The sequence below is a fragment of the Lygodium microphyllum genome, chromosome 25 (genome assembly GCF_053477565.2).
Source record: "Lygodium microphyllum isolate KBCC chromosome 25, Lygodium_microphyllum_v1.1.10, whole genome shotgun sequence".
Taxonomy (NCBI): domain Eukaryota; kingdom Viridiplantae; phylum Streptophyta; class Polypodiopsida; order Schizaeales; family Lygodiaceae; genus Lygodium; species Lygodium microphyllum.
The window spans coordinates 131,890,509-131,904,941 of NC_141159.1; positions in this window are offsets into that span (position 1 = coordinate 131,890,509).

Consider the following 14,433-nt stretch of genomic DNA (forward strand, 5'->3'; position numbering starts at 1 on the left):
TCCCCTGAGGAGCTAAAGGTATTTATTGAGGATTTAGGGGCAACCATTGTGAGAGAAAAGCAGTTGATTATTTTACAAAAATGTTTTGAGCGACGCAGAAAATTTTGCATAGCTCTCAATCCCAGGAAGTGCATTTTTGGTGTATCTTATGGACTCTTGCTTGCCCATGTAGTTAGCTCGATAGGAATTGCAACGGGTCATTAGTTGGATATTATCGATGGTTTATAAACGCTTTGGTAGAAAGGACATCGCCATTGACAAATCTATTATCCTTCAACTGTTTATTTATGTGGAGTGACCCTTTTAAGGTGGCTTTTGAGGATGTAAAGCAAGAACTTGTAAGAGCACCTGTGTTGAAAGCATCGAAGAGGGGTGAAATTTTTTATATCTTTTCAGTAGCTACCATGCATAGCATTAGCTGCTGTTTAGCACACATGTGGGAAGAGAAGTGGTATCACCTGATTGCTTTTGCCAGTCAAAAACTGGGTGTATCCGAAATTAATTATATGGTCGTTGTGACTAAAAAGTTCACACACTACATCCTTTATGAGAAGGTTGTTCTTTATACGAAGGCGAAAGGGCTAAGACTACTAATGAATAAGTTACAATCGTCTGACTATTTGGCAAAGTGGTTAATCACTTTGCAGGATTTTGATTATGAGATTAAGAGCAAGCCACCCACGTTGCAAGGTATCGTAGAGTGCCTTGTGGACTTTGGGGAGCCAAAGGAAGCTCTGGCTGAAGGTAGTGACTATGACTCATTGTTCAAGATTGACACAACGTCTATTTCCTCCTAGTATGCGGTGATAACACATTATTTGTCTACTGGAGAGATGGGAGCTAGTCTATTGAAGTCAGAAAAGTGAAAGATCAATCAACAGGTTTTAAAATTTATAATAATCGCAGGCACATTGTATCGGAAAGGGGTAGATGATATCTACCCCCGATGCATAATGCTTGACGAGGTCCCTTTCATCTTAGAAGAGTGCCATGACTCTGCTTGCGGAGATCATTTTGCTAGGCAGCTAACTATGCAAAAAACCTTGAAGGCGGGATATTGGTGGCCAGCCATCTTCCAGGATGCATTTGAGTACGTTAAAAGATGCGACATCTGTCAACAACATGATAGCTGAGAGAATAGGAAGCGACCACTCACTCTTATTATGGTGATCCTTCCGTTCAAGAAGTGGGGGATCGACTTTGTGGGCCCTATTGCTCCATCGTCCAGTGCACAGAAAAGATATATTATCATAGCAATTGATTATTTTACTAAGTGGTTGAAAGCACGTGCAACACGGAAAGACGATGCAAAGGAAACCACGAGTTTCTTAATTAGAGAAAATAGTATGTTGATTTGGTTCACCAAAAGAAATAGTATCGGACCGGTGGACGCATTTTTGGAACAAAGTGATAAAAATCCTAATTGAGGCTTGGCACATCAAGCACAATGAAACAACCCCCTATAACCCACAAGCCAATGGGCAGGTCGAGGGTACCAACAATGCATTCTGTCTAAGGTAGTATCAGAAAAGAAAAGAGGTTGGGACAAAAAGTTGTACGTGACCGTGTGGGTGTACAATACGACGTTCAAACGAGCCACTGGTCACACCCCATTCAAGTTAATATATGGAGAGGAGTGCATCCTACCTCTAGAGATCGAGTTGCCAACCATAAGATTTGCAATCAATCATTCTTTGGGGACGGGGATGCTCTCTTAGAGCACTTTACGACTTTGGCACACCTTGATGAGATTAAATTGCAGAGCTTGCTACATCAGGAGGTGACCAAGCGTTGGATGAAGCAGCTCCATGACCTAAAAGCAAAGAAATACACTTTTAAGAAAGGACAGCTAGTGTTATACTATGATGTGCATAGAGCATTATTTCAAGGAAAGATAGAGCCCAAATGGGAGGGTCCTTATAGGATTGTCAAGATCGGGAATAATAAATCCACAGCATTATTGGCAGATCTCGAGGGTGTGGAGTTTAAGAATAAGGTTAATCTTAATAAGATTAAACCTTATTATTTTTTATTGCACTAATGACATAAGTGCCTTGCAAGTCTATGCGTGATTGATCAGATATCTGCAAGGAAACAACGATAGAGGTTGATGGGTTGACTGATCCCTTATTTGGAGCACCCATACTTAGAGCAACGATATTATCGAGGAAAGCTCATATGTTGGAGCAAAGGCTATAAAGTGACTGAGCAAGATGACGGGACACTCTTTTGGGAGATTAAGGTCTTCTATCATCACTATTTGTAGATTTTGATGAGTGTCCCTGTAGTCTTTAATGATGAAGGTGGGATGGAGCCATCAGTTCATCTTCTAAATATGTTGAATTTTGACTATCATAATTATGAATAGGGGAGTTTCGGATGAGTGGCTGTGTAAACCCATTGTGACGTACACATTATATTTCGATGGGCCCTAATAAAAAAGGTAGTGTTAGAGTAGTTATTCGAGATCCCCGACGTATAGTTACAATGAAATTAGCTGCTTATCTTAGGGTAGGATTCACTAACAACATGGCGGAGTATAAAGCCTTGATTATGGGATTGAATATTGCCAAGAAAGGTGGTATTTAGCAGTTGTTAGTAAAAGGGGATTCCCAGCTGATCTTAAATCAACTCAGTGAGACATATACGATCCGGAATCCTATCCTTCGTATGTATCATCGCATTGCTATAACTCTACTTGATGAATTTGAGAGTGTATCTCTTTAGCTGATTCCACATTCTTGGAATCAATTTGTGGACTCACTGGCCAATTTTGTCTATGAAGAGGACCTCTTTTTTAACTATGGTCCTAGTCCAGATGTTGCTCTTGATAATGAGACAGGACCTACTCGTTTGTGGAGAATGTTATCAGACCATGCGTTATATGGTAGGCGATGGTTGATATGGGTAATGCGATGAGTAGTCGAGACCCATCTACCACTATTATCCTGGACCCATAGGTTGGTTAGACGACATGTTATGCATATGCCTCTTGCTATATATGTAGGAGGTATGGGTCACAACTTCATGCATTTAGTTTAGGGCTGAGAGCCCTCTTTTTCCCCTTGGAATAGAGCGTATTTTCGTATATCTTCCTTCCTCCAAGAAGGGATCTATATGAGCTAGTTTGATTGATTACTTTAGGCCAAGAGGGCCAGTTAGTTTGCAGTACAAATGTACTCTCTTTAGTGTTAGCTATATATAGTCTATCTATATATAGTGCCCCAGGTCCCCTCTATATATTCCTATCATGTGTGCTCAGTTGACACACTTTTGGGGTTCCACTTCTGGTGTCTCATATCTCTCTTCTCTCCTCTCTTCCTTTCGTCTCTCGTCTTTCTCGCAGTTTCCAACATGGTATCAGAGCAAGGTTCTACAACATCACAAAAATAAGTTTTCTTTATTGTTTTATTTCTTTGCTCATTAGCAGACCTCTGTTTCATGACATTTTGTCAATTTCATTGATGGGTCGTGCCACTTTCGATCATGGTAATTGTTTTCAAGCTTATCATGGTAATTGTTTTTCAAGCTGAGGTGCATATTGCTTGTCAAGCTATTAAAAGGCTTTCTCTACCCACATCATCTGATTGTTCAGATGTTTTATGCCTCATGGTTTGAATCGTGGAAGAGCGAGAGATTGTTAAGATGTTTTATGCCTCATGCTTTGATTCCTAGAAGTGAGAGAGAGGACATTCATGGAAGAGAGAGAGAGGACGAGGAAATGATCTCCTGGAATCGGAGAACATTTCCTGCTCCTTGCATTTGGCTTCAAGGAGGAATAGGATTTCTGTGTGCACCCAGTTTCCCTACCGATAGGCTCGGTCCTGCTCATCACTAGCATTCAAGTTCTGGGTAGGCTCGTCTTGTTTCGCCTCGGAGGACTTTTCAGGATGACTTTGCTCGGCTGGGCTGGATGATCGGTGCTCTGTAAGAAAACCTTGGTATCTGCCCTGGTTTCTCGAGCTGGAGCCCTGTCTTCACTCTGGAGGACTTTTCAGGATGATGACTAATTTGCTTGCATGGCACGATAGTTTGAAAAGTGTCTCTATTTTCACATCTTATGCCGATTTTAGCCTATTGCGAGGCACAGCTTTAATCCTGCTCCTATTTTTGCCTCTTCTCCTCTTTCGATGTACTTTTTAAACTTTCTAGAGCTTCGCTTCCTTGATTGATCCGTGCTTATCAGGCGTGGAGCCTTATTAATGTGCTAGCTTTTGCTCCTATGGCTAAATCGATGAGAAAACTGGACAGTTTCGCCAGCGAAAGGAACAAAGTCCCCCTCACGGCTTCTCTGCGCTGCTGCTCCTATTTCGCCAGCGAAAGGAACAAAGTCCCCCTCACGGATTCTCTGCGCTACTGCTCCTTTTATGACCTTAACCTTTAGACGGACGCCTTATCGCTCGGGGATCGCACGGCCACTCTGACGACCGCGCTGCAGCTCGGCTTCTCTAGCGTCGCCTTGAATCACGTCATGGCCTGGGAAAGTCCCCCTTACGGCTTCTCTGCGCTACTACTCCTTTTACGACCTTAACCTTCAGACGGATGCCTTATCGCTCGGGGATCGCAGGGCCACTCTGATGGCCACGCTACAGCTTGGCTTCTCTAGCGTTGCCTTGAATCACGTCATGGCCAGGGACTCGATGCCTCAGGCGTGTGCCTACAAAACGCGTGCCCTCAACCTCCAGCCGATTCTCGAGCTTAAGTGAGTCAGCCGCTCGGCTTAGTTCCATCGTGACGTGTGGAAGAGGAGCAGCAGGCGAAGGCGAGGGAGAAGGAGAAGGGCCCAGTGCTTCTTCCATGGCTGCACATGCCCGCCCTTTCTTCAGGCAGTTCGACCGGCTGACTGTGGTGATGGAGACTTCTATTCAGGCCTCTGCCTTTAACTCCTCTAATTTCGTCATTCGCTCGTACGACCTGGTTGCCATTCGTCCCACCAACTCGAAATCACTTTGCTTGGCTTCCATATATGTGTATGAAGCCCTGGGAGTCTTGGGCATTTCCACCTCGATCTATATGTGCTGCTTGTGTCACTAACAGATCATCCATCATCCATCTTTTTCGTCTTCTTATTATTCAAAATCTTTATTCTCAAAAGTTTTATCCAAAGCTTTACATTAGCGCATCACCAAAGTGATTATAATTATGGTTTTTTCTTTCTAGGTATAAATTACCTAGACTCGACAGGATACTCCTTGTCAGGCGATAATGTTATTATATCCAGGCTATAGTTAATAAGCTTCAGTATCAATAGCATTGACATTACGAAAAGAACCAACAATAGCAATGTCATGTCTTATGTTATGGATTATTTGTCATGTCATTGTTTCATAAGTTTCATAGCTTATATTTTATATTTTTCATTCAATCAATGTTATTCAATTACTATTTCATTAAATGCTTTGGTATGTTGGTATTTCAATGCTTCGTGATGCTTGCCCTATTGATGCTTCATTCCCTACTTTTAGATGTTGATATTGCCATGCTTCATGATGATCGTCCTCATTCGTTATTCCATTGATGAGCATCTATATTCTAGCTGATGATACATTGTTTCGTTTATATTCTTTCCAGCTGATGAGGTTCTATATTCCAGTTGATGACAAATTGTTTCATTTATATTCTTTCCAAATGAGCATCTAAATTCCAGCTGATGACACATTATTTCATTTATATTCTTTCCAGCTGATGAGCATCTATATTCTAGTTGATGACAAATTGTTTTATTTATATTCTATTCATGGGGCCCCACATGTGTTATGTTGTCTATAGAGCGGGGTTGCGAACCGTCTCTATAGACCTTGTGTTGTTCTAATGTCACTGTAACGTTTTTTCTTTAAGTTTTGATGTGACAGATATATTGCTTACATCCCAAGTTCAGTTGAAGGAATTTCTTGGAGATTTTATCTTTTACAGTTATGTCGCTTATCCTTATTTTACATGTTGTATATTTAGGAGTGATAATGCCTCTGAATAGGCTGTTGTAATTCAGGAGTGATGTAGCTCCTTCTCTGTTGATGTTGTAATTCACGAGTGATGTAGCTCCTTTGACGCCTATGAATAGGCTCTTGTAAGTTCAATTTTGTAATTTTATATTTTGAATATTAATATAACGGTAGGCCTATATAGAGCTGTGGGTTTTTCCCTTGAGCCCCCAAGGGTTTTTTCATCCATAGTAAGGGACCTTTATTTGAGCGGGGGTGTTAGCTATATATAGTCTGTCTATATATAGTGCCCCAGGTCCCCTCTATATATTCCTATCATGTGTGCTCAGTTGACACACTTTTGGGGTTCCACTTCTGGTGTCTCATATCTCTCCTCTCCTCTCTTCCTTTCGTCTCTCGTCTTTCTCGCAGTTTCCAATAGCAGGAGCATTAATGGCAGCTTGGACCAAGTTTGGAGGGGAGAAGACCGACTTTGGCAGCTCGTGGGTCATTTTTGGCCCATTTTGAAGGTAAACTCTTAATAACCGTGGTCACAGGAGTAGAAGAAAGTCTAGCTGGGGTCTCTTCTCTCTCCTCCTTCCACAAGCTTCCTACAATCTCCCATGGAGGAAACCAGCCCCAAATCTTTCTCTCCCTCTTCTTCCATGAAGCATCAGCCCTTCCCCTTCCAGCTCTGAAGCTCAAGAGCCACAGATCAAGTAGGGCTGAGCTGGGTGGTCATCCCCAACCCTCCAAGAGTAGCCCCGTAATTTGCGACGCAAAAAACGGGCTACTTCCTAGCCTGCTGGACAGCACCCTAGCCCTCCTCTCCTCCCTGGATCTCAGTCCTGGCTCTTGGCAAGTCCCTTGGTCAACATTGAAGGCTTCCTTCTAAGCTTCTTGGACTCCTCTTCCCACTTTAAGAAACCCTAATCTTGTGCAGTCCATGGCAGCCATGGAAGCTTGGCATCAAGCTCAAAAATCTTGAAGATTTTGGTCTTTTCTTGGTCCCGTGAGTCCCTCTTCAAGCCTAGCTCAAGATTTCAGCCATCAAGAAGTACGGGAAGAAGATTAGAAGTAAGATTTGAAGATATGCACTTGTGGGCAGCCATGGCTATGGAAGTAGAGCTTCAATTTCAGCAACAGCTCTTCATGGGAAGGTCCTGAGCCATCCTACCCCCAAGCTACAGCCACATTGGAGCTCATTCTCAAGATTTGAAGGCTTCTTGGAAGCAAGAAGGCATTATGGAGTGCTCATTTGGAAGGAATCACCCCCTTGATCAATCTATGCAAGCAATACCCTTTCCCCATGGAAGAATCCTTCTTCCCCAAGCTTGACTTCATCCTTTCTTGACGGAGCACAACCATTTTGGAGCTATGGAGCATGCAGGATCAAATTGGAGCTCTCATGAAGTCTTGAAGTGGCATTAGTGGCTGCCTTCTTCTTCAAAAGACTCAAGGTAACCGATTCTTGGCTCTCATTCTCTCCATTTAAACCTCTTGTTTAATCCTATCCACTTGTTTGAGAGAATGTATGAGTCCAAGTAGGTAAGTCCTAGACATTATATGCATGCTGAATATTAATCTCAGTCATTTCCCTTTGATCTTATGGCATTGGAATGGATTTTACTCATGCTGAAGCTTCATTGAGATCATATTTTTGCTTACCCATAACCCTTTTGGCTTCTTGTGAATTGGCTGAGCCAAGAATTGATTAAGAAATCCATTGTATAAGGGTGAGTAGGCAGTGAGTCACTGCCGGTAAGCTCTCTATCCCTATTCCACATTCCAATTCCATGCACTTCTTGAAAAGCCCAAAATTTTGATTCCTAAAATGCATCTTATGCTAGTTGTTTAATCAATAAATGTTTGCCATGTATATTCATGGTGAGGAAAAGCCCGATGCCAGGCGAGGTGGCAAGACAAAAGAGCGGTGACCCCCCCTTGCCATCAAAGACCCTGAAGGGGTGCAAAACCCGGACCGAGGGGAACTTTGCCCACCTCCCGGTGATCCAGAGCCCAAAACTCGTTTGCAGGTGCAGGTACTTCTTGGGAAAATTGAGAAATGGACTTGCCATGATGGAATTTTGATGACTATGACATGACACACTCTTGTGTGCATGGGATGTACGGATGTACATCATCAAATGTACCCTTAGATATGCATGCAACCATGTATGCAGTGATATATGGGAATGCATTGCCTTACTTGGGTTGAAGATGGATGTATGTATTATTGGATACACCTATGCAGTCATGTATGCACTAATGGCAATGATTATGCATGTATGAGAGCCTACCTTGTTGATACGATCATGGAAATGCTTATTCTTGTGCTCAGTAATGCTAAAGTGATGCCAAACATGCTAAAGGGTGCTCAAGTGATGCATGATGCCAAGCAAATAGTGTATCCCACAGTGCAATAGAAGGAGAACCCAATTTCAAGCCTCTTGTGAGACTGTTTCAGAGTGCTGGAGAAATGGCTTGCATTTGAAGAGGTATTGCCACTCCCAAGAATTGAGGTGCTGACCTTGGAGAGTACCTTCAGGCCTTTCCAAGAACTTTGTTCAATTTTGGATACCCACTTGGAGCATACAAAGTACCTATAGCCCACAACATGCCTTTCCTAAGTGTGGACAGGGTGCTGGACTGCACAGAACGGTCCCACATTTTTTATTACAAAAATTTCTGTATAAAACGTGGGAATGCATGCATATGCTCATCTCAAAGAGGGCATCGCTGCCTCCCTTTTGAACAAAAAAGTAAGTCAATCATAGTTTTCTAGCTCTAGTTATAGCCAAAATAGTGATAGGTGGTCTCACGGGACTGCACCTAGACATGGCGGGTAACAGGGGAAAAAACCAAGCAAATGAAGATGTTCAACAACAAATAAGGGATGCATGCACCCCGAGGTATGACACCAACTTTGAGGTTGAAGAGGAATGTGGGCAATAAGAATTCTTTGACCCGGTTGACACCTTCCCATTTGACCCCTGCGGTCATGTGGATGTGAATATGGGTGATAAGAATGATTCACATGCTGCTGCCACTGTTTGTACTATCTCCCTGGATGCTTAGACAAGATCTAAGAGCCCCAACACTCTTTGTCTTCAAGGCAAGATTCATGAGAAAGATGTATTTGTCTTGGTAGATAGTGGTAGCACACACAATTTCATAAATAGAGCAGTCATGGATAGGCTGAAATGTTTTGTCTCTGATTTATAGCAACTAATGAGGGTGCAAGTGGCCAATGGGAGTGAGGAAATTAGTACTCATATATGTCCAATTGTACCTATTAAGCTTGCTAAAAATTATAAGCAAAAAGTGGATTTGATTGCACTCAATATGGGACCAATAGACATTGTGTTAGGCTGTGATTGGCTGAAAACTTTGGGCACCATTTCCATGGATTTTTCATTGCTGTACATGTAGTTTTTCAGGGCTGGACAGCTTGTTCACCTGCAGGGAATTAAAAACATCAGTGAATTTTAGCTTATTACAGCGAAGCAGCTCAAGAAAGAGTTCAAGAAATGCTCCCAGATTTTTGTGTTGCAATTAAACAAGGAAAACACAGATCAGTCCCGAAAAATGTAGGATAATTCAGCCCTTAAGGCTCTACTTGCGGAATATGGTGACTTGTTTCAGCTACCTACAGCATTACCTCCCAAGAGAGCGGTTGATCATCCCATTGATTCGGAGCCCCATTCCAAGCCGGTCAATAAACCCCCTTACAGGCTATCCAAATGTGAAAGAGAAGAAGTGGCCAAGCAGGTCAAAGATTTAGTAGATATGGGATTCATTGAGCCTAGCTCATCCCCTTTTGCATCACCCGTCTTGTTGGTCAAAAAGAAAGATGGCACTTTCAGGATGTGCATTGATTACAGAGATCTGAATAAGATCACTATCAAAAATAGATACCCTATTCCTAGGGTGGATGACCTGTTAGATGAGTTGAAGGGAGCTGATTCATTAGTTCCTTAACCTTACCTCTCATCACTTAGTGGAAGGAAAATTTGTTACACTCTACTCCACCCATGCAAATCTTTCAATCACTAAGGACAATAGTGGTCCTCATGATATTGACCAAGTAGAAAACCCATCTTACAACAACTGAAGGAATCATTCACAACCATTAAACTCGCCCAACCTGTAACGTGTCCACCTATTCCCTTTAGGACACGTTTTAGCAGTCCATCGCAAAGGAGGTCTAGAAATCTTTGCTCGGCTTTCCCATGGAATGTCATGGGGTTTGCGATCTAGAACTTTCCGCGTCTGTCATGTAGCGGAAGTATTATGGCCGTTCACACTTAGGACCGACCTGAATCAGGGTTTTCCCTAATAGTCATTTCCTAAACGGCAATTAGCGTCAAACCCGAGTGAACTACTTTACGCAGAAACACCAAGGCCAAAGCGGATTCACGCTACACTTGGTTCAAGGAGAATGGGAAACGAGAGGGATGCAAGGCTCGACCTCTATGCCATAAGGCATAGTCCCATTCTGTTCCCCTAAAACAGCGTAAATCGGGATTATTATAACTTAGAATCTAGGTCAGTGCCCTTGCTATTCGTATCCTTTGAAACGATCTTCTTGCTATCCATCATGATTGAGAAAAGTTTCCGGTCAACCGGGACCACCCATCCATAGGACGGACCCATGGCCACATCCACCGCACTTTCCTCAAGATGTTTTAGTTATCTAATTACCTACCACATTTAGTTGGACATGCATCAGACAGCTTCCTTAATTAGCCCGTTAGGCACCGGTTCCTTCACATAATCATATCACTTGATATAGAAAAGTAATGTCAAACAAGTTTCTTTTCAATAGGTTATCATATTTATCTTTGAAATACATTTATAAAGTCCAGCCCATAGGCTTGTCCATAATCCGCCTGAAGGCTATCCAGCAATCCACAAGGATTACTAATCCAAGATTCTTCCCGTAGACGAGTATGCGGGCCTTGAGATCCAATCCCGAGTCATGTTGGCCTCTTGTGCAGAGCCTGAAAGGCGAGGGATTTACGGCCAGAGCCCCCCTGGCACCCAAGCATCCTCCTGCTCCAAGTAGCGTTCAATGGAGAGACCTCACGCGACAGGTTCGATCCACCTTCTCGGCACGGTTAACAACCCCCTTGGTTAGGGTTAGGCAGACAATCGGGGGTAATTGAGGCTTCCTCTCCCTTCAGGCCTTCAACCTAAAGCATTAGATATCTTTTCATCATTTAATTCTTTGAGCAAACAAAGCAAAAAAGTGCTCTCTAAACTGTTACAAGCACAATCATTTCTAGTGGTCGTTATTTTGGCCAACTGCTAAGGAGTGAATCATTCTTTCCGAATGTATCCAGCACTCGATCCGGGATCAATTGGGACTTGGAAAGATTCCCAAGGGTCTATTTGTTAATCCTTATGTCCTTGGGTTAGGGTCGTACCCATTAACCCAACTTAACCAATACCTTAAGCTCTGTTAGCAGTAAATATGTTATTCCAATTTACTGATTGGTCGTTTGCTTCCAAGCAATTATTTAATCCCCTACCTTGGTTCTTTTCCCAAGAAAGGTGCTATGTCACAATGACTACTCATTTTCTTGCAAGATAAACTTGCGCAAGAATATGCCAATCTCATTCTGAGGATTTGGCTATTCCCTTGTGATCAAATCACAAGATCATGCGACTTTGCAACATGTTGCACCAGTGTCACATCTAATCCATGGGACTATTTTACCCATCAAACGATGTCTTCTAATCACGGAATCATGATTAGATAGGAAGCAGGGTTAGGGTGTCTTCATAACAATGCGTTCCTGATTGCACTAGGCGGACATTGTCGATCCTAGGGTTCCAAATTCAAATCGAGTTTCCTCTTTTTAGCGATCGAGTGATCCTTAGGGTAGAAACCCTAGATCGTTTCTTGCATGTCCTATTGTCCCTACATTCCATGAATGTGGGCAGGTCTTTAGGGATACGAGAGTTTCGTCTTGGCAATAAGTGTGACTAGGTCACGCCCTCAACGTGCTAAACCCTAGTTAGCACTTTGGGATATGTTGCATCAATTTAACCCTTCCTAAGCGATTCCTTCACGGTTTTAGGTGTTTAGGGAAAACCAATTTACTTGTCTATTCATGAAGATATTGTCTTGATCAAATAGGGGAAAAGCTAGTTGCATTACCATACCATTCTTGTAAGCACACAATTTATTACCTATGTATGTTTAGATTTACAATCCCTAACTTTCATGGTTAGGATCAAAGCGTATGTTGATTTATGGCATAATTCCTATTGATCCTTCTATAACATGCAATCAAGTTTCATGCTACTAAGCTTTAGGGTTTTATGTTTAAAACAAACCATGCAGCCTTTTCCTAGTTTCATTTCCGAATGAATTATTCGCATGCTGAATTGAAACAACCTTTCGTAACTACTTACGTAATTGATTGAGATTTATGTCAATTTCCTAGAGATTAATCTACTTCATGCAGCTCAACAACCATTTTCATGCCTTGCAAATTCCTACGGATTATTAGCAACCTTCTTTTAACGAATCATTTGAAGGAAAGATGCCTAATAATGCGACATGCGATTTATTCTTTCCATGCATAATCGAAGTGTACAATAATAATTTTGACTTTATAAAGATGATCTTTAGTTGATCTAAATTCGTTACTTTGTAATGCATGAAAAACCACTTGCTAGGAATGCATAGAGATCTTATGCTCTTTTTTCATTCGTTTATTTGAAAAATACAAATGACCGATTCTTTGATTGTAAGCTATTTCCTTTAATTTAGCCAAAGTATTTCAATTAAAAAAGCACATCCTAATTCCATAAATGATCCATGCACAATTTTAATATTACAACGTGAATCAAAAATAAGAAGAAAACCTGGACTTGTGGTGAAATGTCCACATGGATGTTAGGAGATGATCCTCCTGCAGTTGCGCCTTGTGCCTTCTTAGGAGCCATCAAGACTTTGACCTTCTTGCCTTGGCCATAGACTTATGTTCTTGGCCCATCTCCTTCTCACGCGAAACTCCCTTTGTGATTCGGCTTCCTTGATCGATTGCACCGTCTTTCGGAATCGAGCTTTAGAAGGCTTTTTGGGCTTCCTCCTCGAAGTAGTGATTTCACGATCAGGACTGTACAATCATCAAAAATGACTTTGGGGAATGTAAGGGAAAAGGGAATTGGAAATTCGAGATATAATAGGGCCTTCACGAAAAGGGATACAATGGATTTAAAAGGCTTGTAACGGAACGCTTTGAAAGGAAACGGGGTTTAAAAACCTTTGTAGGGATGCTATGAAAAGGGGCCTGAAAAACCTGGCTATTGTGAGCTTTATGGGGGATGCAAGGGGGAAAAGAGTGCTTAAATTCCGGGGTTATAAGGACCGATTGGGAAGGCTCATGAAAATCCAAGGAAGGGAGCTTTAAATGGATTTTGTGGAATGCAAGGGGCTTAAACTCCGGTTTTTGAAAAACCCGCTTTATAGGGTCGATGAAAAAGGGGTTTTGAAACCCAGGAGTGAGGATTTCCACGGGAAGGGTTGCTTTAAACCCCAAGGCAAGGTGAGCTTATAGGGCTTTAGTGGAACCCCACGGGAAAGGGTTTGAATGGACCATGGGAAGGGTAAAATAGACTTGGGGGATCCCCACGGGAAGGGGTTCTTAAATCCCGCAGGGGGGTATATAAAAACAACTTTAGAAGGGCCTTATAAAAGCCACAGGAAGGGGGGCTTCCTAAGGGCCTTTGGAAGCTTCCCAAGAAGCTTCTAGGAACTTCTAGGGGGGTCGTGGAAAAACCCACGTGGACGAGAGGAAGGCTAGCGACGTCCTGCTTCAGCGGCATAGACTTCATGACTCCTCCCCACGTCTCTTCCTTTGACGGCAGCTGGCGCAGACTGGTGGTTCTACTCTCTCTCTCACACGGCAGTGTCACAATTCAGCTCTCGACTCTCTCCTTTAGCTTCTCCACCACTCCCTTGGCTTGGCAGCATCCCGGGCTTCCTTTTTTTCTTACTCCCCCCCCACAGGGGTTTTTTATATGGTAGGGAGAAGTACCTCCCCCCCTCCACGTGGCCTGATTGCATGGCCATTCCCTCCCTTGTGTCCTCCAGCAAGATGCTTAGTCATAAGGGCCTTTCTCCCTCTCCTCCAGCACGACCTTTGGCTAGGGGAAAGAGGGAATAATTTTAAAAAAATTTGCCATAATTCCAATATTATCCTCATGACCTCTTCCCAAGAGGAGGTTCATACGAGGATATTCAGTTTCTTTTTCTTTGGTCTGTTTATGCCAATGGAGATTGTACAATTGCACTGTCCGTATATTCAATGCCGGCATCGTCATTGCGTGAGACTCGTGTGTACGTAATATTTTTCAGCAGGAAATATTACACAACCACCTCTTCCTCTAACCCTAATTCAATGATGAGCATCCAAACTCTACTACATGCAAGAAATAATGCGTGCACAATAAAATGTGCTCTCTCTCAAGTGCATGTGCATCTAGCTACAATGAA